This window comes from Anomaloglossus baeobatrachus, unplaced genomic scaffold (genome assembly GCF_048569485.1).
Source record: "Anomaloglossus baeobatrachus isolate aAnoBae1 unplaced genomic scaffold, aAnoBae1.hap1 Scaffold_2783, whole genome shotgun sequence".
Classification (NCBI taxonomy): domain Eukaryota; kingdom Metazoa; phylum Chordata; class Amphibia; order Anura; family Aromobatidae; genus Anomaloglossus; species Anomaloglossus baeobatrachus.
Window position 1 is genome coordinate 109,086 of NW_027442267.1, and position 25,808 is coordinate 134,893.

Sequence of the window (25,808 nt, forward strand, 5' to 3'; positions counted from 1 at the left end):
TTCTCAGAGGGCTTTTTACAGTTTTTCTATTCCCAATTAGCCGTTTAAGTGTACTTATTGAAAGTAGTAATTCTTTCATAGGCCGCCCTTTCTTAGTATTTGACGTTCCTTATATTGCGGTATGAGGCTTCGCAGTAGGTTGCAAACATTCATCACCCATGACTGTCCCCAATTGAGCTCAGAAGCTCAATGTCTATCATGACCTCTCTTTTAGAATGTCCAAGAGCAAGCAAACTATTCCTCCAGGAGAGGGCGCCAACAGACTACTAAAGAGATCATCATTACTCAAAGAAAACCCCAAAAACCAATGCATGATAGGAATAAACAGGTAACTTTCTTTGGAGTGGAAGCGGAGAGATCGCACCAGATGCCAATTCTAGATCTTATCACACCTGTGGTCACTGCAGCAGCAGGTGAATCCACTTTGTCCAAAAGGGATCTATTCCATTCAATTGCAAATGATCTAGATAAGACAGAGAACTGCAGCACGGGGACATAGCCGAGTTGGTCAGGTTGAGTGGTGATGAGTTTGCTATTTGGATGAATAAAGAAAGTCAAAAGTGTGAAAGATAAAAAACAAAAGGAGGAAGTGTGAAAAGTGAATGGGCCAAATTGAGGTGCATATGAAGACGTATGCTTTCTTCCAATTCATTAAATCGGGCTAATATGAATCAGGTGAATTGAGTTCTGCTTTTGGAAACTGGGTTAAGAAGGGGTGCACCGTTCCTGGAGGTACTGCAATACCAGGTCAATGCGTGGAGTGGACAGAGCAAGCTCTTTTTCCATCTCCCTGTTCTAAAAATCCATTTAATATATGGTCCCCAGATAGGGGACGTATCAGATATTAAACTGATAAGAACAGATACTACACTTGATCTTAGCCAAAAGGCCGAGAAGCGATAACCAGAATTGGTTTGGGCCTCGAGTGGCACCCTGGCCTATGCCGGACACATCTTAGGGAGAGAGAGCGAGAGGGAGACAAACCCACGCCTACACAAGACATTTTGTCACCCAAGCCAACCCTTGAAAAGGCTGCTTTGCAGAGCAAAAACAAGAAGAATGGTGCGTTTTGCAGCCGCCGCCCACTGCAATGAATCTGAATAACTCCTCCTTTAGGGCGCAAGCAACTCCCCTCCCCCTTGCAGTCTTTCCAATTCACGATACAAAAAGACGGACAGGACAGGTTGCCTGACTTTCCGTCACTGCCACCCTTTGCCATCCTTACCCGTAGAAAGCCCTTTCATCATCATCCCCAAACCCTAATCTTTTCCCTTTCCTTCCCAGCCCCCAAACCCTGCCCTCTGTACCCTTCTCACCACCCGCATCCCTTCTCCTGTCATCCCCCTACCACCCGGGAAAAAAAGAGCTTGCCCCCTCCTTACACTAGCCCACCCTCCCACCCAAAGAACAACTTCTACTGCGCAGCTTGTTTTCTAGGCAGCAGCGCTATTGTGATGTCAGCGGGGGCATTGTGACAAGCCGCCAGTGTTCCGTCTCTTCATGTTGTGCACAGTTCAAACGGAAAATACATCAACAGGCAGACTACAGAAAAGCTTACTATCAAAGGTTAGAGGGGGCCTTTCTCAGAGGGCTTTTTACAGTTTTTCTATTCCCAATTAGCCGTTTAAGTGTACTTATTGAAAGTAGTAATTCTTTCATAGGCCGCCCTTTCTTAGTATTTGACGTTCCTTATATTGCGGTATGAGGCTTTGCAGCAGGTTGCAAACATTCATCACCCATGACTGTCCCCAATTGAGCTCAGAAGCTCAATGTCTATCATGACCTCTCTTTTAGAATGTCCAAGAGCAAGCAAACTATTCCTCCAGGAGAGGGCGCCAACAGACTACTAAAGAGATCATCATTACTCAAAGAAAACCCCAAAAACCAATGCATGATAGGAATAAACAGGTAACTTTCTTTGGAGTGGAAGCGGAGAGATCGCACCAGATGCCAATTCTAGATCTTATCACACCTGTGGTCACTGCAGCAGCAGGTGAATCCACTTTGTCCAAAAGGGATCTATTCCATTCAATTGCAAATGATCTAGATAAGACAGAGAACTGCAGCACGGGACATAGCCGAGTTGGTCAGGTTGAGTGGTGATGAGTTTGCTATTTGGATGAATAAAGAAAGTCAAAAGTGTGAAAGATAAAAAACAAAAGGAGGAAGTGTGAAAAGTGAATGGGCCAAATTGAGGTGCATATGAAGACGTATGCTTTCTTCCAATTCATTAAATCGGGCTAATATGAATCAGGTGAATTGAGTTCTGCTTTTGGAAACTGGGTTAAGAAGGGGTGCACCGTTCCTGGAGGTACTGCAATACCAGGTCAATGCGTGGAGTGGACAGAGCAAGCTCTTTTTCCATCTCCCTGTTCTAAAAATCCATTTAATATATGGTCCCCAGATAGGGGACGTATCAGATATTAAACTGATAAGAACAGATACTACACTTGATCTTAGCCAAAAGGCCGAGAAGCGATAACCAGAATTGGTTTGGGCCTCGAGTGGCACCCTGGCCTATGCCGGACACATCTTAGGGAGAGAGAGCGAGAGGGAGACAAACCCACGCCTACAGAAGACATTTTGTCACCCAAGCCAACCCTTGAAAAGGCTGCTTTGCAGAGCAAAAACAAGAAGAATGGTGCGTTTTGCAGCCGCCGCCCCCCACTGCAATGAATCTGAATAACTCCTCCTTTAGGGCGCAAGCAACTCCCCTCCCCCTTGCAGTCTTTCCAATTCACGATACAAATAGACGGACAGGACAGGTTGCCTGACTTTCCGTCACTGCCACCCTTTGCCATCCTTACCCGTAGAAAGCCCTTTCATCATCATCCCCAAACCCTAATCTTTTCCCTTTCCTTTCCAGCCCCCAAACCCTGCCCTCTGTACCCTTCTCACCACCCGCATCCCTTCTCCTGTCATCCCCCTACCACCCGGGAAAAAAAGAGCTTGCCCCCTCCTTACACTAGCCCACCCTCCCACCCAAAGAACAACTTCTACTGCGCAGCTTGTTTTCTAGGCAGCAGCGCTATTGTGATGTCAGCGGGGGCATTGTGACAAGCCGCCAGTGTTCCGTCTCTTCATGTTGTGCACAGTTCAAACGGAAAATACATCAACAGGCAGACTACAGAAAAGCTTACTATCAAAGGTTAGAGGGGGGCTTTCTCAGAGGGCTTTTTACAGTTTTTCTATTCCCAATTAGCCGTTTAAGTGTACTTATTGAAAGTAGTAATTCTTTCATAGGCCGCCCTTTCTTAGTATTTGACGTTCCTTATATTGCGGTATGAGGCTTTGCAGCAGGTTGCAAACATTCATCACCCATGACTGTCCCCAATTGAGCTCAGAAGCTCAATGTCTATCATGACCTCTCTTTTAGAATGTCCAAGAGCAAGCAAACTATTCCTCCAGGAGAGGGCGCCAACAGACTACTAAAGAGATCATCATTACTCAAAGAAAACCCCAAAAACCAATGCATGATAGGAATAAACAGGTAACTTTCTTTGGAGTGGAAGCGGAGAGATCGCACCAGATGCCAATTCTAGATCTTATCACACCTGTGGTCACTGCAGCAGCAGGTGAATCCACTTTGTCCAAAAGGGATCTATTCCATTCAATTGCAAATGATCTAGATAAGACAGAGAACTGCAGCACGGGACATAGCCGAGTTGGTCAGGTTGAGTGGTGATGAGTTTGCTATTTGGATGAATAAAGAAAGTCAAAAGTGTGAAAGATAAAAAACAAAAGGAGGAAGTGTGAAAAGTGAATGGGCCAAATTGAGGTGCATATGAAGACGTATGCTTTCTTCCAATTCATTAAATCGGGCTAATATGAATCAGGTGAATTGAGTTCTGCTTTTGGAAACTGGGTTAAGAAGGGGTGCACCGTTCCTGGAGGTACTGCAATACCAGGTCAATGCGTGGAGTGGACAGAGCAAGCTCTTTTTCCATCTCCCTGTTCTAAAAATCCATTTAATATATGGTCCCCAGATAGGGGACGTATCAGATATTAAACTGATAAGAACAGATTTTTGATTTAATGAAGCTTTCCAAAGCACCGCAAAAAATGAATGACCGAAGTCACACCAAAAACAGTGCAAAGGCTAGGATTCGTGTGGACCCCTCCGTGAGGAGAGGGTCCCCAAAAATCAACCCCGTCCCTCTGAGCCAGAAGGCCACAGCAAGGGTCAGGGATCTTCGGTGCTCCCCCAAGCCGAAGCCTGGTTGAGCCTTGTCGTTGCTCCCAGCATCCACCCAGGCATCTTACCCAAGTGGAGTAGAGAGCTACTAGTTGTTGGTTTCGCAGCCGAAACTGCCCGGACCGTCAACCGGTGTTGGTTTCTCAGCCCAAGGCTAACCGGACCTCCAACCGGGTGTTGGTTTCTCAGCCGAAGCTGACCCGGACCTCCAACCGGGTGTTGGTTTCTCAGCCGAAACTGACCCGGACCTCCAACCGGGTGTTGGTTTCTCAGCCGAAGCTGACCCGGACCTCCAACCGGGTGTTGGTTTCTCAGCCGAAGCTGACCCGGACCTCCAACCGGGTGTTGGTTTCTCAGCCCAAAGCTGAACGGACCTCCGACCATGATTATAAAAATTTCTCTTCCTAGCCAGAAGGCCGGGATAGAGCAATATGCGCAGAAAGTATGAAAGGGCAAGGTACGGTGTGCTACAGAGCCCAAAGCTCGCCGGGGTCCCAAGCCAGCAAGCTCAGACTCACTCCAGGGTCGTCAGTCCTGGGGCACATTGCACCATAGCCCCCACACTTACTCAGTCTAATAGCCTCGATCCTGGCAGGGCCATGTTTTCCTCTAGATGAATATACTATACATCCAGAGTACTAGCAAGCGCAACCTTCCAGTGTGCATTGCATCTGCCGAGCCTCACAGACACTACACTTGATCTTAGCCAAAAGGCCGAGAAGCGATAACCAGAATTGGTTTGGGCCTCGAGTGGCACCCTGGCCTATGCCGGACACATCTTAGGGAGAGAGAGCGAGAGGGAGACAAACCCACGCCTACAGAAGACATTTTGTCACCCAAGCCAACCCTTGAAAAGGCTGCTTTGCAGAGCAAAAACAAGAAGAATGGTGCGTTTTGCAGCCGCCGCCCCCCACTGCAATGAATCTGAATAACTCCTCCTTTAGGGCGCAAGCAACTCCCCTCCCCCTTGCAGTCTTTCCAATTCACGATACAAAAAGACGGACAGGACAGGTTGCCTGACTTTCCGTCACTGCCACCCTTTGCCATCCTTACCCGTAGAAAGCCCTTTCATCATCATCCCCAAACCCTAATCTTTTCCCTTTCCTTCCCAGCCCCCAAACCCTGCCCTCTGTACCCTTCTCACCACCCGCATCCCTTCTCCTGTCATCCCCCTACCACCCGGGAAAAAAAGAGCTTGCCCCCTCCTTACACTAGCCCACCCTCCCACCCAAAGAACAACTTCTTCTGCGCAGCTTGTTTTCTAGGCAGCAGCGCTATTGTGATGTCAGCGGGGGCATTGTGACAAGCCGCCAGTGTTCCGTCTCTTCATGTTGTGCACAGTTCAAACGGAAAATACATCAACAGGCAGACTACAGAAAAGCTTACTATCAAAGGTTAGAGGGGGGCTTTCTCAGAGGGCTTTTTACAGTTTTTCTATTCCCAATTAGCCGTTTAAGTGTACTTATTGAAAGTAGTAATTCTTTCATAGGCCGCCCTTTCTTAGTATTTGACGTTCCTTATATTGCGGTATGAGGCTTTGCAGCAGGTTGCAAACATTCATCACCCATGACTGTCCCCAATTGAGCTCAGAAGCTCAATGTCTATCATGACCTCTCTTTTAGAATGTCCAAGAGCAAGCAAACTATTCCTCCAGGAGAGGGCGCCAACAGACTACTAAAGAGATCATCATTACTCAAAGAAAACCCCAAAAACCAATGCATGATAGGAATAAACAGGTAACTTTCTTTGGAGTGGAAGCGGAGAGATCGCACCAGATGCCAATTCTAGATCTTATCACACCTGTGGTCACTGCAGCAGCAGGTGAATCCACTTTGTCCAAAAGGGATCTATTCCATTCAATTGCAAATGATCTAGATAAGACAGAGAACTGCAGCACGGGACATAGCCGAGTTGGTCAGGTTGAGTGGTGATGAGTTTGCTATTTGGATGAATAAAGAAAGTCAAAAGTGTGAAAGATAAAAAACAAAAGGAGGAAGTGTGAAAAGTGAATGGGCCAAATTGAGGTGCATATGAAGACGTATGCTTTCTTCCAATTCATTAAATCGGGCTAATATGAATCAGGTGAATTGAGTTCTGCTTTTGGAAACTGGGTTAAGAAGGGGTGCACCGTTCCTGGAGGTACTGCAATACCAGGTCAATGCGTGGAGTGGACAGAGCAAGCTCTTTTTCCATCTCCCTGTTCTAAAAATCCATTTAATATATGGTCCCCAGATAGGGGACGTATCAGATATTAAACTGATAAGAACAGATACTACACTTGATCTTAGCCAAAAGGCCGAGAAGCGATAACCAGAATTGGTTTGGGCCTCGAGTGGCACCCTGGCCTATGCCGGACACATCTTAGGGAGAGAGAGCGAGAGGGAGACAAACCCACGCCTACAGAAGACATTTTGTCACCCAAGCCAACCCTTGAAAAGGCTGCTTTGCAGAGCAAAAACAAGAAGAATGGTGCGTTTTGCAGCCGCCGCCCCCCACTGCAATGAATCTGAATAACTCCTCCTTTAGGGCGCAAGCAACTCCCCTCCCCCTTGCAGTCTTTCCAATTCACGATACAAAAAGACGGACAGGACAGGTTGCCTGACTTTCCGTCACTGCCACCCTTTGCCATCCTTACCCGTAGAAAGCCCTTTCATCATCATCCCCAAACCCTAATCTTTTCCCTTTCCTTCCCAGCCCCCAAACCCTGCCCTCTGTACCCTTCTCACCACCCGCATCCCTTCTCCTGTCATCCCCCTACCACCCGGGAAAAAAAGAGCTTGCCCCCTCCTTACACTAGCCCACCCTCCCACCCAAAGAACAACTTCTACTGCGCAGCTTGTTTTCTAGGCAGCAGCGCTATTGTGATGTCAGCGGGGGCATTGTGACAAGCCGCCAGTGTTCCGTCTCTTCATGTTGTGCACAGTTCAAACGGAAAATACATCAACAGGCAGACTACAGAAAAGCTTACTATCAAAGGTTAGAGGGGGGCTTTCTCAGAGGGCTTTTTACAGTTTTTCTATTCCCAATTAGCCGTTTAAGTGTACTTATTGAAAGTAGTAATTCTTTCATAGGCCGCCCTTTCTTAGTATTTGACGTTCCTTATATTGCGGTATGAGGCTTTGCAGCAGGTTGCAAACATTCATCACCCATGACTGTCCCCAATTGAGCTCAGAAGCTCAATGTCTATCATGACCTCTCTTTTAGAATGTCCAAGAGCAAGCAAACTATTCCTCCAGGAGAGGGCGCCAACAGACTACTAAAGAGATCATCATTACTCAAAGAAAACCCCAAAAACCAATGCATGATAGGAATAAACAGGTAACTTTCTTTGGAGTGGAAGCGGAGAGATCGCACCAGATGCCAATTCTAGATCTTATCACACCTGTGGTCACTGCAGCAGCAGGTGAATCCACTTTGTCCAAAAGGGATCTATTCCATTCAATTGCAAATGATCTAGATAAGACAGAGAACTGCAGCACGGGACATAGCCGAGTTGGTCAGGTTGAGTGGTGATGAGTTTGCTATTTGGATGAATAAAGAAAGTCAAAAGTGTGAAAGATAAAAAACAAAAGGAGGAAGTGTGAAAAGTGAATGGGCCAAATTGAGGTGCATATGAAGACGTATGCTTTCTTCCAATTCATTAAATCGGGCTAATATGAATCAGGTGAATTGAGTTCTGCTTTTGGAAACTGGGTTAAGAAGGGGTGCACCGTTCCTGGAGGTACTGCAATACCAGGTCAATGCGTGGAGTGGACAGAGCAAGCTCTTTTTCCATCTCCCTGTTCTAAAAATCCATTTAATATATGGTCCCCAGATAGGGGACGTATCAGATATTAAACTGATAAGAACAGATACTACACTTGATCTTAGCCAAAAGGCCGAGAAGCGATAACCAGAATTGGTTTGGGCCTCGAGTGGCACCCTGGCCTATGCCGGACACATCTTAGGGAGAGAGAGCGAGAGGGAGACAAACCCACGCCTACAGAAGACATTTTGTCACCCAAGCCAACCCTTGAAAAGGCTGCTTTGCAGAGCAAAAACAAGAAGAATGGTGCGTTTTGCAGCCGCCGCCCCCCACTGCAATGAATCTGAATAACTCCTCCTTTAGGGCGCAAGCAACTCCCCTCCCCCTTGCAGTCTTTCCAATTCACGATACAAAAAGACGGACAGGACAGGTTGCCTGACTTTCCGTCACTGCCACCCTTTGCCATCCTTACCCGTAGAAAGCCCTTTCATCATCATCCCCAAACCCTAATCTTTTCCCTTTCCTTCCCAGCCCCCAAACCCTGCCCTCTGTACCCTTCTCACCACCCGCATCCCTTCTCCTGTCATCCCCCTACCACCCGGGAAAAAAAGAGCTTGCCCCCTCCTTACACTAGCCCACCCTCCCACCCAAAGAACAACTTCTACTGCGCAGCTTGTTTTCTAGGCAGCAGCGCTATTGTGATGTCAGCGGGGGCATTGTGACAAGCCGCCAGTGTTCCGTCTCTTCATGTTGTGCACAGTTCAAACGGAAAATACATCAACAGGCAGACTACAGAAAAGCTTACTATCAAAGGTTAGAGGGGGGCTTTCTCAGAGGGCTTTTTACAGTTTTTCTATTCCCAATTAGCCGTTTAAGTGTACTTATTGAAAGTAGTAATTCTTTCATAGGCCGCCCTTTCTTAGTATTTGACGTTCCTTATATTGCGGTATGAGGCTTTGCAGCAGGTTGCAAACATTCATCACCCATGACTGTCCCCAATTGAGCTCAGAAGCTCAATGTCTATCATGACCTCTCTTTTAGAATGTCCAAGAGCAAGCAAACTATTCCTCCAGGAGAGGGCGCCAACAGACTACTAAAGAGATCATCATTACTCAAAGAAAACCCCAAAAACCAATGCATGATAGGAATAAACAGGTAACTTTCTTTGGAGTGGAAGCGGAGAGATCGCACCAGATGCCAATTCTAGATCTTATCACACCTGTGGTCACTGCAGCAGCAGGTGAATCCACTTTGTCCAAAAGGGATCTATTCCATTCAATTGCAAATGATCTAGATAAGACAGAGAACTGCAGCACGGGACATAGCCGAGTTGGTCAGGTTGAGTGGTGATGAGTTTGCTATTTGGATGAATAAAGAAAGTCAAAAGTGTGAAAGATAAAAAACAAAAGGAGGAAGTGTGAAAAGTGAATGGGCCAAATTGAGGTGCATATGAAGACGTATGCTTTCTTCCAATTCATTAAATCGGGCTAATATGAATCAGGTGAATTGAGTTCTGCTTTTGGAAACTGGGTTAAGAAGGGGTGCACCGTTCCTGGAGGTACTGCAATACCAGGTCAATGCGTGGAGTGGACAGAGCAAGCTCTTTTTCCATCTCCCTGTTCTAAAAATCCATTTAATATATGGTCCCCAGATAGGGGACGTATCAGATATTAAACTGATAAGAACAGATACTACACTTGATCTTAGCCAAAAGGCCGAGAAGCGATAACCAGAATTGGTTTGGGCCTCGAGTGGCACCCTGGCCTATGCCGGACACATCTTAGGGAGAGAGAGCGAGAGGGAGACAAACCCACGCCTACAGAAGACATTTTGTCACCCAAGCCAACCCTTGAAAAGGCTGCTTTGCAGAGCAAAAACAAGAAGAATGGTGCGTTTTGCAGCCGCCGCCCCCCACTGCAATGAATCTGAATAACTCCTCCTTTAGGGCGCAAGCAACTCCCCTCCCCCTTGCAGTCTTTCCAATTCACGATACAAAAAGACGGACAGGACAGGTTGCCTGACTTTCCGTCACTGCCACCCTTTGCCATCCTTACCCGTAGAAAGCCCTTTCATCATCATCCCCAAACCCTAATCTTTTCCCTTTCCTTCCCAGCCCCCAAACCCTGCCCTCTGTACCCTTCTCACCACCCGCATCCCTTCTCCTGTCATCCCCCTACCACCCGGGAAAAAAAGAGCTTGCCCCCTCCTTACACTAGCCCACCCTCCCACCGAAAGAACAACTTCTACTGCGCAGCTTGTTTTCTAGGCAGCAGCGCTATTGTGATGTCATCGGGGGGCATTGTGACAAGCCGCCAGTGTTCCGTCTCTTCATGTTGTGCACTGTTCAAACCGAAAATACATCAACAGGCAGGCTACAGAAAAGCTTACTAACAAAGGTTAGAGAGGGGCTTTCTCAGAGGGCTTTTTACAGTTTGTCTATTCCCAATTAGCCGGTTTAGTATACTTAATGAAAGTACTAATTCTTTCATAGGCCGCCCATTCTTAGTATTTGACGTTCAGGTAACAACAGGTAACTTTATTTGGAGTGGAAGCAGAGAGATAACACCAGATGCCAATTGTAGATCCTCTCACACCTGTGGTCACTGCAGCATCTGACTCCACTTTGTCCAAAAGGGATCTATTCCATTCAATTACACATGATCTAGATTAGACTGACAACAAGATACTGCACGGGACATAGCAGAGTTGGTGAAGTTGAGTGGTGATGAGTTTGCTATTTGGATGAATAAAGCAAGTAAAAAGTGTGTTAGATAAAAATTCATTTCAATTCGCTAATCGGGCTAATATGAATCAGGTGAATCGAGTTCTGCTTTTGGAAACTGGGTTAAGAAGGGGTGCACCGTTCCTGGAGGTACTGCAATACCAGGTCAATGCGTGGAGTGGACAGAGCAAGCTCTTTTTCCATCTCCCTGTTCTAAAAATCCATTTAATATATGGTCCCCAGATAGGGGACGTATCAGATATTAAACTGATAAGAACAGATACTACACTTGATCTTAGCCAAAAGGCCGAGAAGCGATAACCAGAATTGGTTTGGGCCTCGAGTGGCACCCTGGCCTATGCCGGACACATCTTAGGGAGAGAGAGCGAGAGGGAGACAAACCCACGCCTACACAAGACATTTTGTCACCCAAGCCAACCCTTGAAAAGGCTGCTTTGCAGAGCAAAAACAAGAAGAATGGTGCGTTTTGCAGCCGCCGCCCACTGCAATGAATCTGAATAACTCCTCCTTTAGGGCGCAAGCAACTCCCCTCCCCCTTGCAGTCTTTCCAATTCACGATACAAAAAGACGGACAGGACAGGTTGCCTGACTTTCCGTCACTGCCACCCTTTGCCATCCTTACCCGTAGAAAGCCCTTTCATCATCCCCAAACCCTAATCTTTTCCCTTTCCTTCCCAGCCCCCAAACCCTGCCCTCTGTACCTTTCTCACCACCCGCTTCCCTTCTCCTGTCATCCCCCTACCACCCGGGAAAAAAAGAGATTGCCCCCTCCTTCCACTAGCCCACCCTCCCACCCAAAGAACAACTTCTTCTGCGCAGCTTGTTTTCTAGGCAGCAGCGCTATTGTGATGTCATCGGGGGGCATTGTGACAAGCCGCCAGTGTTCCGTCTCTTCATGTTGTGCACTGTTCAAACCGAAAATACATCAACAGGCAGGCTACAGAAAAGCTTACTAACAAAGGTTAGAGAGGGGCTTTCTCAGAGGGCTTTTTACAGTTTGTCTATTCCCAATTAGCCGGTTTAGTATACTTAATGAAAGTACTAATTCTTTCATAGGCCGCCCATTCTTAGTATTTGACGTTCAGGTAACAACAGGTAACTTTATTTGGAGTGGAAGCAGAGAGATAACACCAGATGCCAATTGTAGATCCTCTCACACCTGTGGTCACTGCAGCATCTGACTCCACTTTGTCCAAAAGGGATCTATTCCATTCAATTACACATGATCTAGATTAGACTGACAACAAGATACTGCACGGGACATAGCAGAGTTGGTGAAGTTGAGTGGTGATGAGTTTGCTATTTGGATGAATAAAGCAAGTAAAAAGTGTGTTAGATAAAAATTCATTTCAATTCGCTAATCGGGCTAATATGAATCAGGTGAATCGAGTTCTGCTTTTGGAAACTGGGTTAAGAAGGGGTGCACCGTTCCTGGAGGTACTGCAATACCAGGTCAATGCGTGGAGTGGACAGAGCAAGCTCTTTTTCCATCTCCCTGTTCTAAAAATCCATTTAATATATGGTCCCCAGATAGGGGACGTATCAGATATTAAACTGATAAGAACAGATACTACACTTGATCTTAGCCAAAAGGCCGAGAAGCGATAACCAGAATTGGTTTGGGCCTCGAGTGGCACCCTGGCCTATGCCGGACACATCTTAGGGAGAGAGAGCGAGAGGGAGACAAACCCACGCCTACACAAGACATTTTGTCACCCAAGCCAACCCTTGAAAAGGCTGCTTTGCAGAGCAAAAACAAGAAGAATGGTGCGTTTTGCAGCCGCCGCCCACTGCAATGAATCTGAATAACTCCTCCTTTAGGGCGCAAGCAACTCCCCTCCCCCTTGCAGTCTTTCCAATTCACGATACAAAAAGACGGACAGGACAGGTTGCCTGACTTTCCGTCACTGCCACCCTTTGCCATCCTTACCCGTAGAAAGCCCTTTCATCATCCCCAAACCCTAATCTTTTCCCTTTCCTTCCCAGCCCCCAAACCCTGCCCTCTGTACCTTTCTCACCACCCGCTTCCCTTCTCCTGTCATCCCCCTACCACCCGGGAAAAAAAGAGATTGCCCCCTCCTTCCACTAGCCCACCCTCCCACCCAAAGAACAACTTCTTCTGCGCAGCTTGTTTTCTAGGCAGCAGCGCTATTGTGATGTCATCGGGGGGCATTGTGACAAGCCGCCAGTGTTCCGTCTCTTCATGTTGTGCACTGTTCAAACCGAAAATACATCAACAGGCAGGCTACAGAAAAGCTTACTAACAAAGGTTAGAGAGGGGCTTTCTCAGAGGGCTTTTTACAGTTTGTCTATTCCCAATTAGCCGGTTTAGTATACTTAATGAAAGTACTAATTCTTTCATAGGCCGCCCATTCTTAGTATTTGACGTTCAGGTAACAACAGGTAACTTTATTTGGAGTGGAAGCAGAGAGATAACACCAGATGCCAATTGTAGATCCTCTCACACCTGTGGTCACTGCAGCATCTGACTCCACTTTGTCCAAAAGGGATCTATTCCATTCAATTACACATGATCTAGATTAGACTGACAACAAGATACTGCACGGGACATAGCAGAGTTGGTGAAGTTGAGTGGTGATGAGTTTGCTATTTGGATGAATAAAGCAAGTAAAAAGTGTGTTAGATAAAAATTCATTTCAATTCGCTAATCGGGCTAATATGAATCAGGTGAATCGAGTTCTGCTTTTGGAAACTGGGTTAAGAAGGGGTGCACCGTTCCTGGAGGTACTGCAATACCAGGTCAATGCGTGGAGTGGACAGAGCAAGCTCTTTTTCCATCTCCCTGTTCTAAAAATCCATTTAATATATGGTCCCCAGATAGGGGACGTATCAGATATTAAACTGATAAGAACAGATACTACACTTGATCTTAGCCAAAAGGCCGAGAAGCGATAACCAGAATTGGTTTGGGCCTCGAGTGGCACCCTGGCCTATGCCGGACACATCTTAGGGAGAGAGAGCGAGAGGGAGACAAACCCACGCCTACACAAGACATTTTGTCACCCAAGCCAACCCTTGAAAAGGCTGCTTTGCAGAGCAAAAACAAGAAGAATGGTGCGTTTTGCAGCCGCCGCCCACTGCAATGAATCTGAATAACTCCTCCTTTAGGGCGCAAGCAACTCCCCTCCCCCTTGCAGTCTTTCCAATTCACGATACAAAAAGACGGACAGGACAGGTTGCCTGACTTTCCGTCACTGCCACCCTTTGCCATCCTTACCCGTAGAAAGCCCTTTCATCATCCCCAAACCCTAATCTTTTCCCTTTCCTTCCCAGCCCCCAAACCCTGCCCTCTGTACCTTTCTCACCACCCGCTTCCCTTCTCCTGTCATCCCCCTACCACCCGGGAAAAAAAGAGATTGCCCCCTCCTTCCACTAGCCCACCCTCCCACCCAAAGAACAACTTCTTCTGCGCAGCTTGTTTTCTAGGCAGCAGCGCTATTGTGATGTCATCGGGGGGCATTGTGACAAGCCGCCAGTGTTCCGTCTCTTCATGTTGTGCACTGTTCAAACCGAAAATACATCAACAGGCAGGCTACAGAAAAGCTTACTAACAAAGGTTAGAGAGGGGCTTTCTCAGAGGGCTTTTTACAGTTTGTCTATTCCCAATTAGCCGGTTTAGTATACTTAATGAAAGTACTAATTCTTTCATAGGCCGCCCATTCTTAGTATTTGACGTTCAGGTAACAACAGGTAACTTTATTTGGAGTGGAAGCAGAGAGATAACACCAGATGCCAATTGTAGATCCTCTCACACCTGTGGTCACTGCAGCATCTGACTCCACTTTGTCCAAAAGGGATCTATTCCATTCAATTACACATGATCTAGATTAGACTGACAACAAGATACTGCACGGGACATAGCAGAGTTGGTGAAGTTGAGTGGTGATGAGTTTGCTATTTGGATGAATAAAGCAAGTAAAAAGTGTGTTAGATAAAAATTCATTTCAATTCGCTAATCGGGCTAATATGAATCAGGTGAATCGAGTTCTGCTTTTGGAAACTGGGTTAAGAAGGGGTGCACCGTTCCTGGAGGTACTGCAATACCAGGTCAATGCGTGGAGTGGACAGAGCAAGCTCTTTTTCCATCTCCCTGTTCTAAAAATCCATTTAATATATGGTCCCCAGATAGGGGACGTATCAGATATTAAACTGATAAGAACAGATACTACACTTGATCTTAGCCAAAAGGCCGAGAAGCGATAACCAGAATTGGTTTGGGCCTCGAGTGGCACCCTGGCCTATGCCGGACACATCTTAGGGAGAGAGAGCGAGAGGGAGACAAACCCACGCCTACACAAGACATTTTGTCACCCAAGCCAACCCTTGAAAAGGCTGCTTTGCAGAGCAAAAACAAGAAGAATGGTGCGTTTTGCAGCCGCCGCCCACTGCAATGAATCTGAATAACTCCTCCTTTAGGGCGCAAGCAACTCCCCTCCCCCTTGCAGTCTTTCCAATTCACGATACAAAAAGACGGACAGGACAGGTTGCCTGACTTTCCGTCACTGCCACCCTTTGCCATCCTTACCCGTAGAAAGCCCTTTCATCATCCCCAAACCCTAATCTTTTCCCTTTCCTTCCCAGCCCCCAAACCCTGCCCTCTGTACCTTTCTCACCACCCGCTTCCCTTCTCCTGTCATCCCCCTACCACCCGGGAAAAAAAGAGATTGCCCCCTCCTTCCACTAGCCCACCCTCCCACCCAAAGAACAACTTCTTCTGCGCAGCTTGTTTTCTAGGCAGCAGCGCTATTGTGATGTCATCGGGGGGCATTGTGACAAGCCGCCAGTGTTCCGTCTCTTCATGTTGTGCACTGTTCAAACCGAAAATACATCAACAGGCAGGCTACAGAAAAGCTTACTAACAAAGGTTAGAGAGGGGCTTTCTCAGAGGGCTTTTTACAGTTTGTCTATTCCCAATTAGCCGGTTTAGTATACTTAATGAAAGTACTAATTCTTTCATAGGCCGCCCATTCTTAGTATTTGACGTTCAGGTAACAACAGGTAACTTTATTTGGAGTGGAAGCAGAGAGATAACACCAGATGCCAATTGTAGATCCTCTCACACCTGTGGTCACTGCAGCATCTGACTCCACTTTGTCCAAAAGGGATCTATTCCATTCAATTACACATGATCTAGATTAGACTGACAACAAGATACTGCACGGGACATAGCAGAGTTGGTGAAGTTGAGTGGTGATGAGTTTGCTATTTGGATGAATAAAGCAAGTAAAAAGTGTGTTAGATAAAAATTCATTTCAATTCGCTAATCGGGCTAATATGAATCAGGTGAATCGAGTTCTGCTTTTGGAAACTGGGTTAAGAAGGGGTGCACCGTTCCTGGAGGTACTGCAATACCAGGTCAATGCGTGGAGTGGACAGAGCAAGCTCTTTTTCCATCTCCCTGTTCTAAAAATCCATTTAATATATGGTCCCCAGATAGGGGACGTATCAGATATTAAACTGATAAGAACAGATACTACACTTGATCTTAGCCAAAAGGCCGAGAAGCGATAACCAGAATTGGTTTGGGCCTCGAGTGGCACCCTGGCCTATGCCGGACACATCTTAGGGAGAGAGAGCGAGAGGGAGACAAACCCACGCCTACACAAGACATTTTGTCACCCAAGCCAACCCTTGAAAAGGCTGCTTTGCAGAGCAAAAACAAGAAGAATGGTGCGTTTTGCAGCCGCCGCCCACTGCAATGAATCTGAATAACTCCTCCTTTAGGGCGCAAGCAACTCCCCTCCCCCTTGCAGTCTTTCCAATTCACGATACAAAAAGACGGACAGGACAGGTTGCCTGACTTTCCGTCACTGCCACCCTTTGCCATCCTTACCCGTAGAAAGCCCTTTCATCATCCCCAAACCCTAATCTTTTCCCTTTCCTTCCCAGCCCCCAAACCCTGCCCTCTGTACCTTTCTCACCACCCGCTTCCCTTCTCCTGTCATCCCCCTACCACCCGGGAAAAAAAGAGATTGCCCCCTCCTTCCACTAGCCCACCCTCCCACCCAAAGAACAACTTCTTCTGCGCAGCTTGTTTTCTAGGCAGCAGCGCTATTGTGATGTCATCGGGGGGCATTGTGACAAGCCGCCAGTGTTCCGTCTCTTCATGTTGTGCACTGTTCAAACCGAAAATACATCAACAGGCAGGCTACAGAAAAGCTTACTAACAAAGGTTAGAGAGGGGCTTTCTCAGAGGGCTTTTTACAGTTTGTCTATTCCCAATTAGCCGGTTTAGTATACTTAATGAAAGTACTAATTCTTTCATAGGCCGCCCATTCTTAGTATTTGACGTTCAGGTAACAACAGGTAACTTTATTTGGAGTGGAAGCAGAGAGATAACACCAGATGCCAATTGTAGATCCTCTCACACCTGTGGTCACTGCAGCATCTGACTCCACTTTGTCCAAAAGGGATCTATTCCATTCAATTACACATGATCTAGATTAGACTGACAACAAGATACTGCACGGGACATAGCAGAGTTGGTGAAGTTGAGTGGTGATGAGTTTGCTATTTGGATGAATAAAGCAAGTAAAAAGTGTGTTAGATAAAAATTCATTTCAATTCGCTAATCGGGCTAATATGAATCAGGTGAATCGAGTTCTGCTTTTGGAAACTGGGTTAAGAAGGGGTGCACCGTTCCTGGAGGTACTGCAATACCAGGTCAATGCGTGGAGTGGACAGAGCAAGCTCTTTTTCCATCTCCCTGTTCTAAAAATCCATTTAATATATGGTCCCCAGATAGGGGACGTATCAGATATTAAACTGATAAGAACAGATGAGATTACATCCGCAAATTTCAGAAAACGGTCATCGGCCACCACACAAAAGCGCAGTGCCGCAGGTGATCGCCTCCCGAGCCCAGGAACCACCAGCCATAAGGGGACGTAAGCACCAAAAGGCGCAACAATCCCCGAGGCCGGCGATTGTGCAAGCCCGGGCCCCTCCCAGCCAAGACCAAGGCAAACCCAATGAAGGGACTACACTTGATCTTAGCCAAAAGGCCGAGAAGCGATAACCAGAATTGCTTTGGGCCTCGAGTGGCACCCTGGCCTATGCCGGACACATCTTAGGGAGAGAGAGCGAGAGGGAGACAAACCCACGCCTACACAAGACATTTTGTCACCCAAGCCAACCCTTGAAAAGGCTGCTTTGCAGAGCAAAAACAAGAAGAATGGTGCGTTTTGCAGCCGCCGCCCACTGCAATGAATCTGAATAACTCCTCCTTTAGGGCGCAAGCAACTCCCCTCCCCCTTGCAGTCTTTCCAATTCACGATACAAAAAGACGGACAGGACAGGTTGCCTGACTTTCCGTCACTGCCACCCTTTGCCATCCTTACCCGTAGAAAGCCCTTTCATCATCCCCAAACCCTAATCTTTTCCCTTTCCTTCCCAGCCCCCAAACCCTGCCCTCTGTACCTTTCTCACCACCCGCTTCCCTTCTCCTGTCATCCCCCTACCACCCGGGAAAAAAAGAGATTGCCCCCTCCTTCCACTAGCCCACCCTCCCACCCAAAGAACAACTTCTTCTGCGCAGCTTGTTTTCTAGGCAGCAGCGCTATTGTGATGTCATCGGGGGGCATTGTGACAAGCCGCCAGTGTTCCGTCTCTTCATGTTGTGCACTGTTCAAACCGAAAATACATCAACAGGCAGGCTACAGAAAAGCTTACTAACAAAGGTTAGAGAGGGGCTTTCTCAGAGGGCTTTTTACAGTTTGTCTATTCCCAATTAGCCGGTTTAGTATACTTAATGAAAGTACTAATTATTTCATAGGCCGCCCATTCTTAGTATTTGACGTTCAGGTAACAACAGGTAACTTTATTTGGAGTGGAAGCAGAGAGATAACACCAGATGCCAATTGTAGATCCTCTCACACCTGTGGTCACTGCAGCATCTGACTCCACTTTGTCCAAAAGGGATCTATTCCATTCAATTACACATGATCTAGATTAGACTGACAACAAGATACTGCACGGGACATAGCAGAGTTGGTGAAGTTGAGTGGTGATGAGTTTGCTATTTGGATGAATAAAGCAAGTAAAAAGTGTGTTAGATAAAAATTCATTTCAATTCGCTAATCGGGCTAATATGAATCAGGTGAATCGAGTTCTGCTTTTGGAAACTGGGTTAAGAAGGGGTGCACCGTTCCTGGAGGTACTGCAATACCAGGTCAATGCGTGGAGTGGACAGAGCAAGCTCTTTTTCCATCTCCCTGTTCTAAAAATCCATTTAATATATGGTCCCCAGATAGGGGACGTATCAGATATTAAACTGATAAGAACAGATACTACACTTGATCTTAGCCAAAAGGCCGAGAAGCGATAACCAGAATTGGTTTGGGCCTCGAGTGGCACCCTGGCCTATGCCGGACACATCTTAGGGAGAGAGAGCGAGAGGGAGACAAACCCACGCCTACACAAGACATTTTGTCACCCAAGCCAACCCTTGAAAAGGCTGCTTTGCAGAGCAAAAACAAGAAGAATGGTGCGTTTTGCAGCCGCCGCCCACTGCAATGAATCTGAATAACTCCTCCTTTAGGGCGCAAGCAACTCCCCTCCCCCTTGCAGTCTTTCCAATTCACGATACAAAAAGACGGACAGGACAGGTTGCCTGACTTTCCGTCACTGCCACCCTTTGCCATCCTTACCCGTAGAAAGCCCTTTCATCATCCCCAAACCCTAATCTTTTCCCTTTCCTTCCCAGCCCCCAAACCCTGCCCTCTGTACCTTTCTCACCACCCGCTTCCCTTCTCCTGTCATCCCCCTACCACCCGGGAAAAAAAGAGATTGCCCCCTCCTTCCACTAGCCCACCCTCCCACCCAAAGAACAACTTCTTCTGCGCAGCTTGTTTTCTAGGCAGCAGCGCTATTGTGATGTCATCGGGGGGCATTGTGACAAGCCGCCAGTGTTCCGTCTCTTCATGTTGTGCACTGTTCAAACCGAAAATACATCAACAGGCAGGCTACAGAAAAGCTTACTAACAAAGGTTAGAGAGGGGCTTTCTCAGAGGGCTTTTTACAGTTTGTCTATTCCCAATTAGCCGGTTTAGTATACTTAATGAAAGTACTAATTCTTTCATAGGCCGCCCATTCTTAGTATTTGACGTTCAGGTAACAACAGGTAACTTTATTTGGAGTGGAAGCAGAGAGATAACACCAGATGCCAATTGTAGATCCTCTCACACCTGTGGTCACTGCAGCATCTGACTCCACTTTGTCCAAAAGGGATCTATTCCATTCAATTACACATGATCTAGATTAGACTGACAACAAGATACTGCACGGGACATAGCAGAGTTGGTGAAGTTGAGTGGTGATGAGTTTGCTATTTGGATGAATAAAGCAAGTAAAAAGTGTGTTAGATAAAAATTCATTTCAATTCGCTAATCGGGCTAATATGAATCAGGTGAATCGAGTTCTGCTTTTGGAAACTGGGTTAAGAAGGGGTGCACCGTTCCTGGAGGTACTGCAATACCAGGTCAATGCGTGGAGTGGACAGAGCAAGCTCTTTTTCCATCTCCCTGTTCTAAAAATCCATTTAATATATGGTCCCCAGATAGGGGACGTATCAGATATTAAACTGATAAGAACAGATACTACACTTGATCTTAGCCAAAAGGCCGAGAAGCGATAACCAGAATTGGTTTGGGCCTCGAGTGGCACCCTGGCCTATGCCGGACACATCTTAGGGAGAGAGAGCGAGAGGGAGACAAACCCACGCCTACACAAGACATTTTGTCACCCAAGCCAACCCTTGAAAAGGCTGCTTTGCAGAGCAAAAACAAGAAGAATGGTGCATTTTGCAGCCGCCGCCCACTGCAATGAATCTGAATAACTCCTCCTTTAGGGCGCAAGCAACTCCCCTCCCCCTTGCAGTCTTTCCAATTCACGATACAAAAAGACGGACAGGACAGGTTGCCTGACTTTCCGTCACTGCCACCCTTTGCCATCCTTACCCGTAGAAAGCCCTTTCATCATCCCCAAACCCTAATCTTTTCCCTTTCCTTCCCAGCCCCCAAACCCTGCCCTCTGTACCTTTCTCACCACCCGCTTCCCTTCTCCTGTCATCCCCCTACCACCCGGGAAAAAAAGAGATTGCCCCCTCCTTCCACTAGCCCACCCTCCCACCCAAAGAACAACTTCTTCTGCGCAGCTTGTTTTCTAGGCAGCAGCGCTATTGTGATGTCATCGGGGGGCATTGTGACAAGCCGCCAGTGTTCCGTCTCTTCATGTTGTGCACTGTTCAAACCGAAAATACATCAACAGGCAGACTACAGAAAAGCTTACTAACAAAGGTTAGAGAGGGGCTTTCTCAGAGGGCTTTTTACAGTTTGTCTATTCCCAATTAGCCGGTTTAGTATACTTAATGAAAGTACTAATTCTTTCATAGGCCGCCCATTCTTAGTATTTGACGTTCAGGTAACAACAGGTAACTTTATTTGGAGTGGAAGCAGAGAGATAACACCAGATGCCAATTGTAGATCCTCTCACACCTGTGGTCACTGCAGCATCTGACTCCACTTTGTCCAAAAGGGATCTATTCCATTCAATTACACATGATCTAGATTAGACTGACAACAAGATACTGCACGGGACATAGCAGAGTTGGTGAAGTTGAGTGGTGATGAGTTTGCTATTTGGATGAATAAAGCAAGTAAAAAGTGTGTTAGATAAAAATTCATTTCAATTCGCTAATCGGGCTAATATGAATCAGGTGAATCGAGTTCTGCTTTTGGAAACTGGGTTAAGAAGGGGTGCACCGTTCCTGGAGGTACTGCAATACCAGGTCAATGCGTGGAGTGGACAGAGCAAGCTCTTTTTCCATCTCCCTGTTCTAAAAATCCATTTAATATATGGTCCCCAGATAGGGGACGTATCAGATATTAAACTGATAAGAACAGATACTACACTTGATCTTAGCCAAAAGGCCGAGAAGCGATAACCAGAATTGGTTTGGGCCTCGAGTGGCACCCTGGCCTATGCCGGACACATCTTAGGGAGAGAGAGCGAGAGGGAGACAAACCCACGCCTACACAAGACATTTTGTCACCCAAGCCAACCCTTGAAAAGGCTGCTTTGCAGAGCAAAAACAAGAAGAATGGTGCGTTTTGCAGCCGCCGCCCACTGCAATGAATCTGAATAACTCCTCCTTTAGGGCGCAAGCAACTCCCCTCCCCCTTGCAGTCTTTCCAATTCACGATACAAAAAGACGGACAGGACAGGTTGCCTGACTTTCCGTCACTGCCACCCTTTGCCATCCTTACCCGTAGAAAGCCCTTTCATCATCCCCAAACCCTAATCTTTTCCCTTTCCTTCCCAGCCCCCAAACCCTGCCCTCTGTACCTTTCTCACCACCCGCTTCCCTTCTCCTGTCATCCCCCTACCACCCGGGAAAAAAAGAGATTGCCCCCTCCTTCCACTAGCCCACCCTCCCACCCAAAGAACAACTTCTTCTGCGCAGCTTGTTTTCTAGGCAGCAGCGCTATTGGGATGTCATCGGGGGGCATTGTGACAAGCCGCCAGTGTTCCGTCTCTTCATGTTGTGCACTGTTCAAACCGAAAATACATCAACAGGCAGGCTACAGAAAAGCTTACTAACAAAGGTTAGAGAGGGGCTTTCTCAGAGGGCTTTTTACAGTTTGTCTATTCCCAATTAGCCGGTTTAGTATACTTAATGAAAGTACTAATTCTTTCATAGGCCGCCCATTCTTAGTATTTGACGTTCAGGTAACAACAGGTAACTTTATTTGGAGTGGAAGCAGAGAGATAACACCAGATGCCAATTGTAGATCCTCTCACACCTGTGGTCACTGCAGCATCTGACTCCACTTTGTCCAAAAGGGATCTATTCCATTCAATTACACATGATCTAGATTAGACTGACAACAAGATACTGCACGGGACATAGCAGAGTTGGTGAAGTTGAGTGGTGATGAGTTTGCTATTTGGATGAATAAAGCAAGTAAAAAGTGTGTTAGATAAAAATTCATTTCAATTCGCTAATCGGGCTAATATGAATCAGGTGAATCGAGTTCTGCTTTTGGAAACTGGGTTAAGAAGGGGTGCACCGTTCCTGGAGGTACTGCAATACCAGGTCAATGCGTGGAGTGGACAGAGCAAGCTCTTTTTCCATCTCCCTGTTCTAAAAATCCATTTAATATATGGTCCCCAGATAGGGGACGTATCAGATATTAAACTGATAAGAACAGATACTACACTTGATCTTAGCCAAAAGGCCGAGAAGCGATAACCAGAATTGGTTTGGGCCTCGAGTGGCACCCTGGCCTATGCCGGACACATCTTAGGGAGAGAGAGCGAGAGGGAGACAAACCCACGCCTACACAAGACATTTTGTCACCCAAGCCAACCCTTGAAAAGGCTGCTTTGCAGAGCAAAAACAAGAAGAATGGTGCGTTTTGCAGCCGCCGCCCACTGCAATGAATCTGAATAACTCCTCCTTTAGGGCGCAAGCAACTCCCCTCCCCCTTGCAGTCTTTCCAATTCACGATACAAAAAGACGGACAGGACAGGTTGCCTGACTTTCCGTCACTGCCACCCTTTGCCATCCTTACCCGTAGAAAGCCCTTTCATCATCCCCAAACCCTAATCTTTTCCCTTTCCTTCCCAGCCCCCAAACCCTGCCCTCTGTACCTTTCTCACCACCCGCTTCCCTTCTCCTGTCATCCCCCTACCACCCGGGAAAAAAAGAGATTGCCCCCTCCTTCCACTAGCCCACCCTCCCACCCAAAGAACAACTTCTTCTGCGCAGCTTGTTTTCTAGGCAGCAGCGCTATTGTGATGTCATCGGGGGGCATTGTGACAAGCCGCCAGTGTTCCGTCTCTTCATGTTGTGCACTGTTCAAACCGAAAATACATCAACAGGCAGGCTACAGAAAAGCTTACTAACAAAGGTTAGAGAGGGGCTTTCTCAGAGGGCTTTTTACAGTTTGTCTATTCCCAATTAGCCGGTTTAGTATACTTAATGAAAGTACTAATTCTTTCATAGGCCGCCCATTCTTAGTATTTGACGTTCAGGTAACAACAGGTAACTTTATTTGGAGTGGAAGCAGAGAGATAACACCAGATGCCAATTGTAGATCCTCTCACACCTGTGGTCACTGCAGCATCTGACTCCACTTTGTCCAAAAGGGATCTATTCCATTCAATTACACATGATCTAGATTAGACTGACAACAAGATACTGCACGGGACATAGCAGAGTTGGTGAAGTTGAGTGGTGATGAGTTTGCTATTTGGATGAATAAAGCAAGTAAAAAGTGTGTTAGATAAAAATTCATTTCAATTCGCTAATCGGGCTAATATGAATCAGGTGAATCGAGTTCTGCTTTTGGAAACTGGGTTAAGAAGGGGTGCACCGTTCCTGGAGGTACTGCAATACCAGGTCAATGCGTGGAGTGGACAGAGCAAGCTCTTTTTCCATCTCCCTGTTCTAAAAATCCATTTAATATATGGTCCCCAGATAGGGGACGTATCAGATATTAAACTGATAAGAACAGATTTTGATTTAACAGCATCTTTATTATCATGCACTACTCACAAAAAGGTAACAAACCGTGTACAGTGCCGCAGCCCCGTACACACAGAAATATACAATCCTTCTTACATAGCCATAGAGTACGACGCACTAAACTATACATCACGCTCCTATGCTTATCCATAACACTCAAGCTGAAAGAAAAAGTTAGACAATAAATAACGACGAACCGGCGATTGGGGGATGGGGGTAGGGGAAAAGGGGGATAGGGTGGGGAAATCACAGGCCCGAAGCTTTATTGAAAGACGCACATAACGGGAAAAGGAGGGAGGGGGCATGGAAGAGGTCTAAACCTCCTCCTCGGCGCTGTCGTCCGGACTGTCCATGATGGAATAGTCTCTGAGCAGGCTGTGGATCAGCCTGCGGCAATCCTGGATAGACATCCTCTCCCTCTTCAAGATGAGCCGGTTCCTGGCGACCCAAATAGCGTCCTTAAAGCAGTTCATAAGGCGCCAAGCCTCCTGGATGGCTCCAACGGTGTGAGTCCCAGGGAAGAGTCCATAAAGTACGGAATGGTACGATAGGCTCCCTCTGGGGACGGAGTTCCTCAGGTCATCCTCCAGGGCAACCAACAGGCGCTGTGCGAAACGGCAGTCCCAAAAGGCGTGCAGCGATGTTTCCTCCACGAAGGGGCACCTTGGGCAGTACCGGGTTTTGCACAGGTTCCGGGCGTGCATGAATGACCGGACGGGCAGTCCGCCCTGTATCGCCATCCATGACAAGTCCTTGTGCCCGTTGGTCAATCCAGCCGATGACACGTTTGTCCAAACAGTCTCCAGTGTGTCGTGATGAAGTCCTGGAATGTTCTCCATTTCGTCCTTGGCTCTGATGAGTTTGTGGATAGTCTTTGGCTTCCACAAATCAGGCTTGAGTCCCTCCAGTTGGTGTTCCCTCACAAACCGAACCACGTCTCCGTAGAACCATGGCGCCGTCCAGTTGTAGGGGAAGGAGCTGTCCCACTTGTCCCAGCCTAACCGTCTCCAAAGGGGGAGCAGGAAGAAGCGAGACATGGACCCACCCGCGGAACCTCTCTTGACTCGCAGAGTTCGGCGAACGCAGTCACATACGAAGGAGGATCGCAGGAGGGTGGGGATATCGGGTACGCCCTTCCCACCCTTGCGAGGATCCTTGTACATGATGCTCCGCTTTACTCTGTCCATCTTGGATCCCCAGACAAAACGAAACACCGTCCTGGTAATGGCCCTGCACACGGTGGCAAGGGGGGGCCAGGCCTGGGCCGTGTACTGCAGCACGGGCAGTACCTCGTTACGCAGGACCAGTGCTTTGCCCTCACAGGTGAGGCGTCTGAGGCTCCACAGACCGATCCGTTGGGTGATCTTGGTCAAGCGTTCCTCCCAGGACTTGAGGGCTGCTCCTTCCTTCCCGAACCAGACTCCAAGAACCTTGATGAAATCCGGCTGGATGCTGAAGGGGAAGGGGGCGGAAGAGGCCGGCTGCCAGTCCCCGAAGAGCATGGCTTCCGACTTCCCGCAGTTGACTTTGGCTCCCGAAGCCCGTCCGAAGGTCTCACAGGTCTGGACGAGGGTGT

General features: G+C 47.3%; 16 non-coding genes and 1 pseudogene across 16 annotated transcripts; all 17 read right to left on the reverse strand.

Annotated features, from left to right (window-relative positions):
* Nucleotides 1–710: 710 nt before the first annotated feature.
* On the reverse strand, nucleotides 711–901 carry LOC142265864 (U2 spliceosomal RNA). The gene has a single exon (XR_012732076.1). It is a non-coding gene; the product is annotated as a U2 spliceosomal RNA (small nuclear RNA).
* A 1,388-nt stretch (nucleotides 902–2,289) lies between these two features.
* LOC142265866 (U2 spliceosomal RNA) lies at nucleotides 2,290–2,480 on the reverse strand. The gene has a single exon (XR_012732077.1). It is a non-coding gene; the product is annotated as a U2 spliceosomal RNA (small nuclear RNA).
* A 1,391-nt stretch (nucleotides 2,481–3,871) lies between these two features.
* On the reverse strand, nucleotides 3,872–4,068 carry LOC142265896 (U2 spliceosomal RNA). Its single transcript, XR_012732104.1, has one exon. It is a non-coding gene; the product is annotated as a U2 spliceosomal RNA (small nuclear RNA).
* A 2,244-nt stretch (nucleotides 4,069–6,312) lies between these two features.
* On the reverse strand, nucleotides 6,313–6,503 carry LOC142265867 (U2 spliceosomal RNA). Its single transcript, XR_012732078.1, has one exon. It is a non-coding gene; the product is annotated as a U2 spliceosomal RNA (small nuclear RNA).
* A 1,391-nt stretch (nucleotides 6,504–7,894) lies between these two features.
* LOC142265868 (U2 spliceosomal RNA) lies at nucleotides 7,895–8,085 on the reverse strand. Its single transcript, XR_012732079.1, has one exon. It is a non-coding gene; the product is annotated as a U2 spliceosomal RNA (small nuclear RNA).
* A 1,391-nt stretch (nucleotides 8,086–9,476) lies between these two features.
* On the reverse strand, nucleotides 9,477–9,667 carry LOC142265869 (U2 spliceosomal RNA). The gene has a single exon (XR_012732080.1). It is a non-coding gene; the product is annotated as a U2 spliceosomal RNA (small nuclear RNA).
* Nucleotides 9,668–10,790: 1,123 nt separating this feature from the next.
* Nucleotides 10,791–10,981, reverse strand: LOC142265870 (U2 spliceosomal RNA). The gene has a single exon (XR_012732081.1). It is a non-coding gene; the product is annotated as a U2 spliceosomal RNA (small nuclear RNA).
* A 1,117-nt stretch (nucleotides 10,982–12,098) lies between these two features.
* On the reverse strand, nucleotides 12,099–12,289 carry LOC142265871 (U2 spliceosomal RNA). Its single transcript, XR_012732082.1, has one exon. It is a non-coding gene; the product is annotated as a U2 spliceosomal RNA (small nuclear RNA).
* Nucleotides 12,290–13,406: 1,117 nt separating this feature from the next.
* Nucleotides 13,407–13,597, reverse strand: LOC142265872 (U2 spliceosomal RNA). Its single transcript, XR_012732083.1, has one exon. It is a non-coding gene; the product is annotated as a U2 spliceosomal RNA (small nuclear RNA).
* A 1,117-nt stretch (nucleotides 13,598–14,714) lies between these two features.
* Nucleotides 14,715–14,905, reverse strand: LOC142265873 (U2 spliceosomal RNA). Its single transcript, XR_012732084.1, has one exon. It is a non-coding gene; the product is annotated as a U2 spliceosomal RNA (small nuclear RNA).
* Nucleotides 14,906–16,022: 1,117 nt separating this feature from the next.
* LOC142265874 (U2 spliceosomal RNA) lies at nucleotides 16,023–16,213 on the reverse strand. Its single transcript, XR_012732085.1, has one exon. It is a non-coding gene; the product is annotated as a U2 spliceosomal RNA (small nuclear RNA).
* A 1,117-nt stretch (nucleotides 16,214–17,330) lies between these two features.
* LOC142265899 (U2 spliceosomal RNA) lies at nucleotides 17,331–17,515 on the reverse strand. Its single transcript, XR_012732106.1, has one exon. It is a non-coding gene; the product is annotated as a U2 spliceosomal RNA (small nuclear RNA).
* A 1,322-nt stretch (nucleotides 17,516–18,837) lies between these two features.
* Nucleotides 18,838–19,028, reverse strand: LOC142265877 (U2 spliceosomal RNA). The gene has a single exon (XR_012732087.1). It is a non-coding gene; the product is annotated as a U2 spliceosomal RNA (small nuclear RNA).
* A 1,117-nt stretch (nucleotides 19,029–20,145) lies between these two features.
* Nucleotides 20,146–20,336, reverse strand: LOC142265878 (U2 spliceosomal RNA). The gene has a single exon (XR_012732088.1). It is a non-coding gene; the product is annotated as a U2 spliceosomal RNA (small nuclear RNA).
* Nucleotides 20,337–21,453: 1,117 nt separating this feature from the next.
* On the reverse strand, nucleotides 21,454–21,644 carry LOC142265879 (U2 spliceosomal RNA). Its single transcript, XR_012732089.1, has one exon. It is a non-coding gene; the product is annotated as a U2 spliceosomal RNA (small nuclear RNA).
* A 1,117-nt stretch (nucleotides 21,645–22,761) lies between these two features.
* LOC142265880 (U2 spliceosomal RNA) lies at nucleotides 22,762–22,952 on the reverse strand. Its single transcript, XR_012732090.1, has one exon. It is a non-coding gene; the product is annotated as a U2 spliceosomal RNA (small nuclear RNA).
* Nucleotides 22,953–24,069: 1,117 nt separating this feature from the next.
* Nucleotides 24,070–24,272, reverse strand: LOC142265895 (U2 spliceosomal RNA; annotated as a pseudogene).
* Between the last annotated feature and the right edge of the window lie 1,536 nt (nucleotides 24,273–25,808).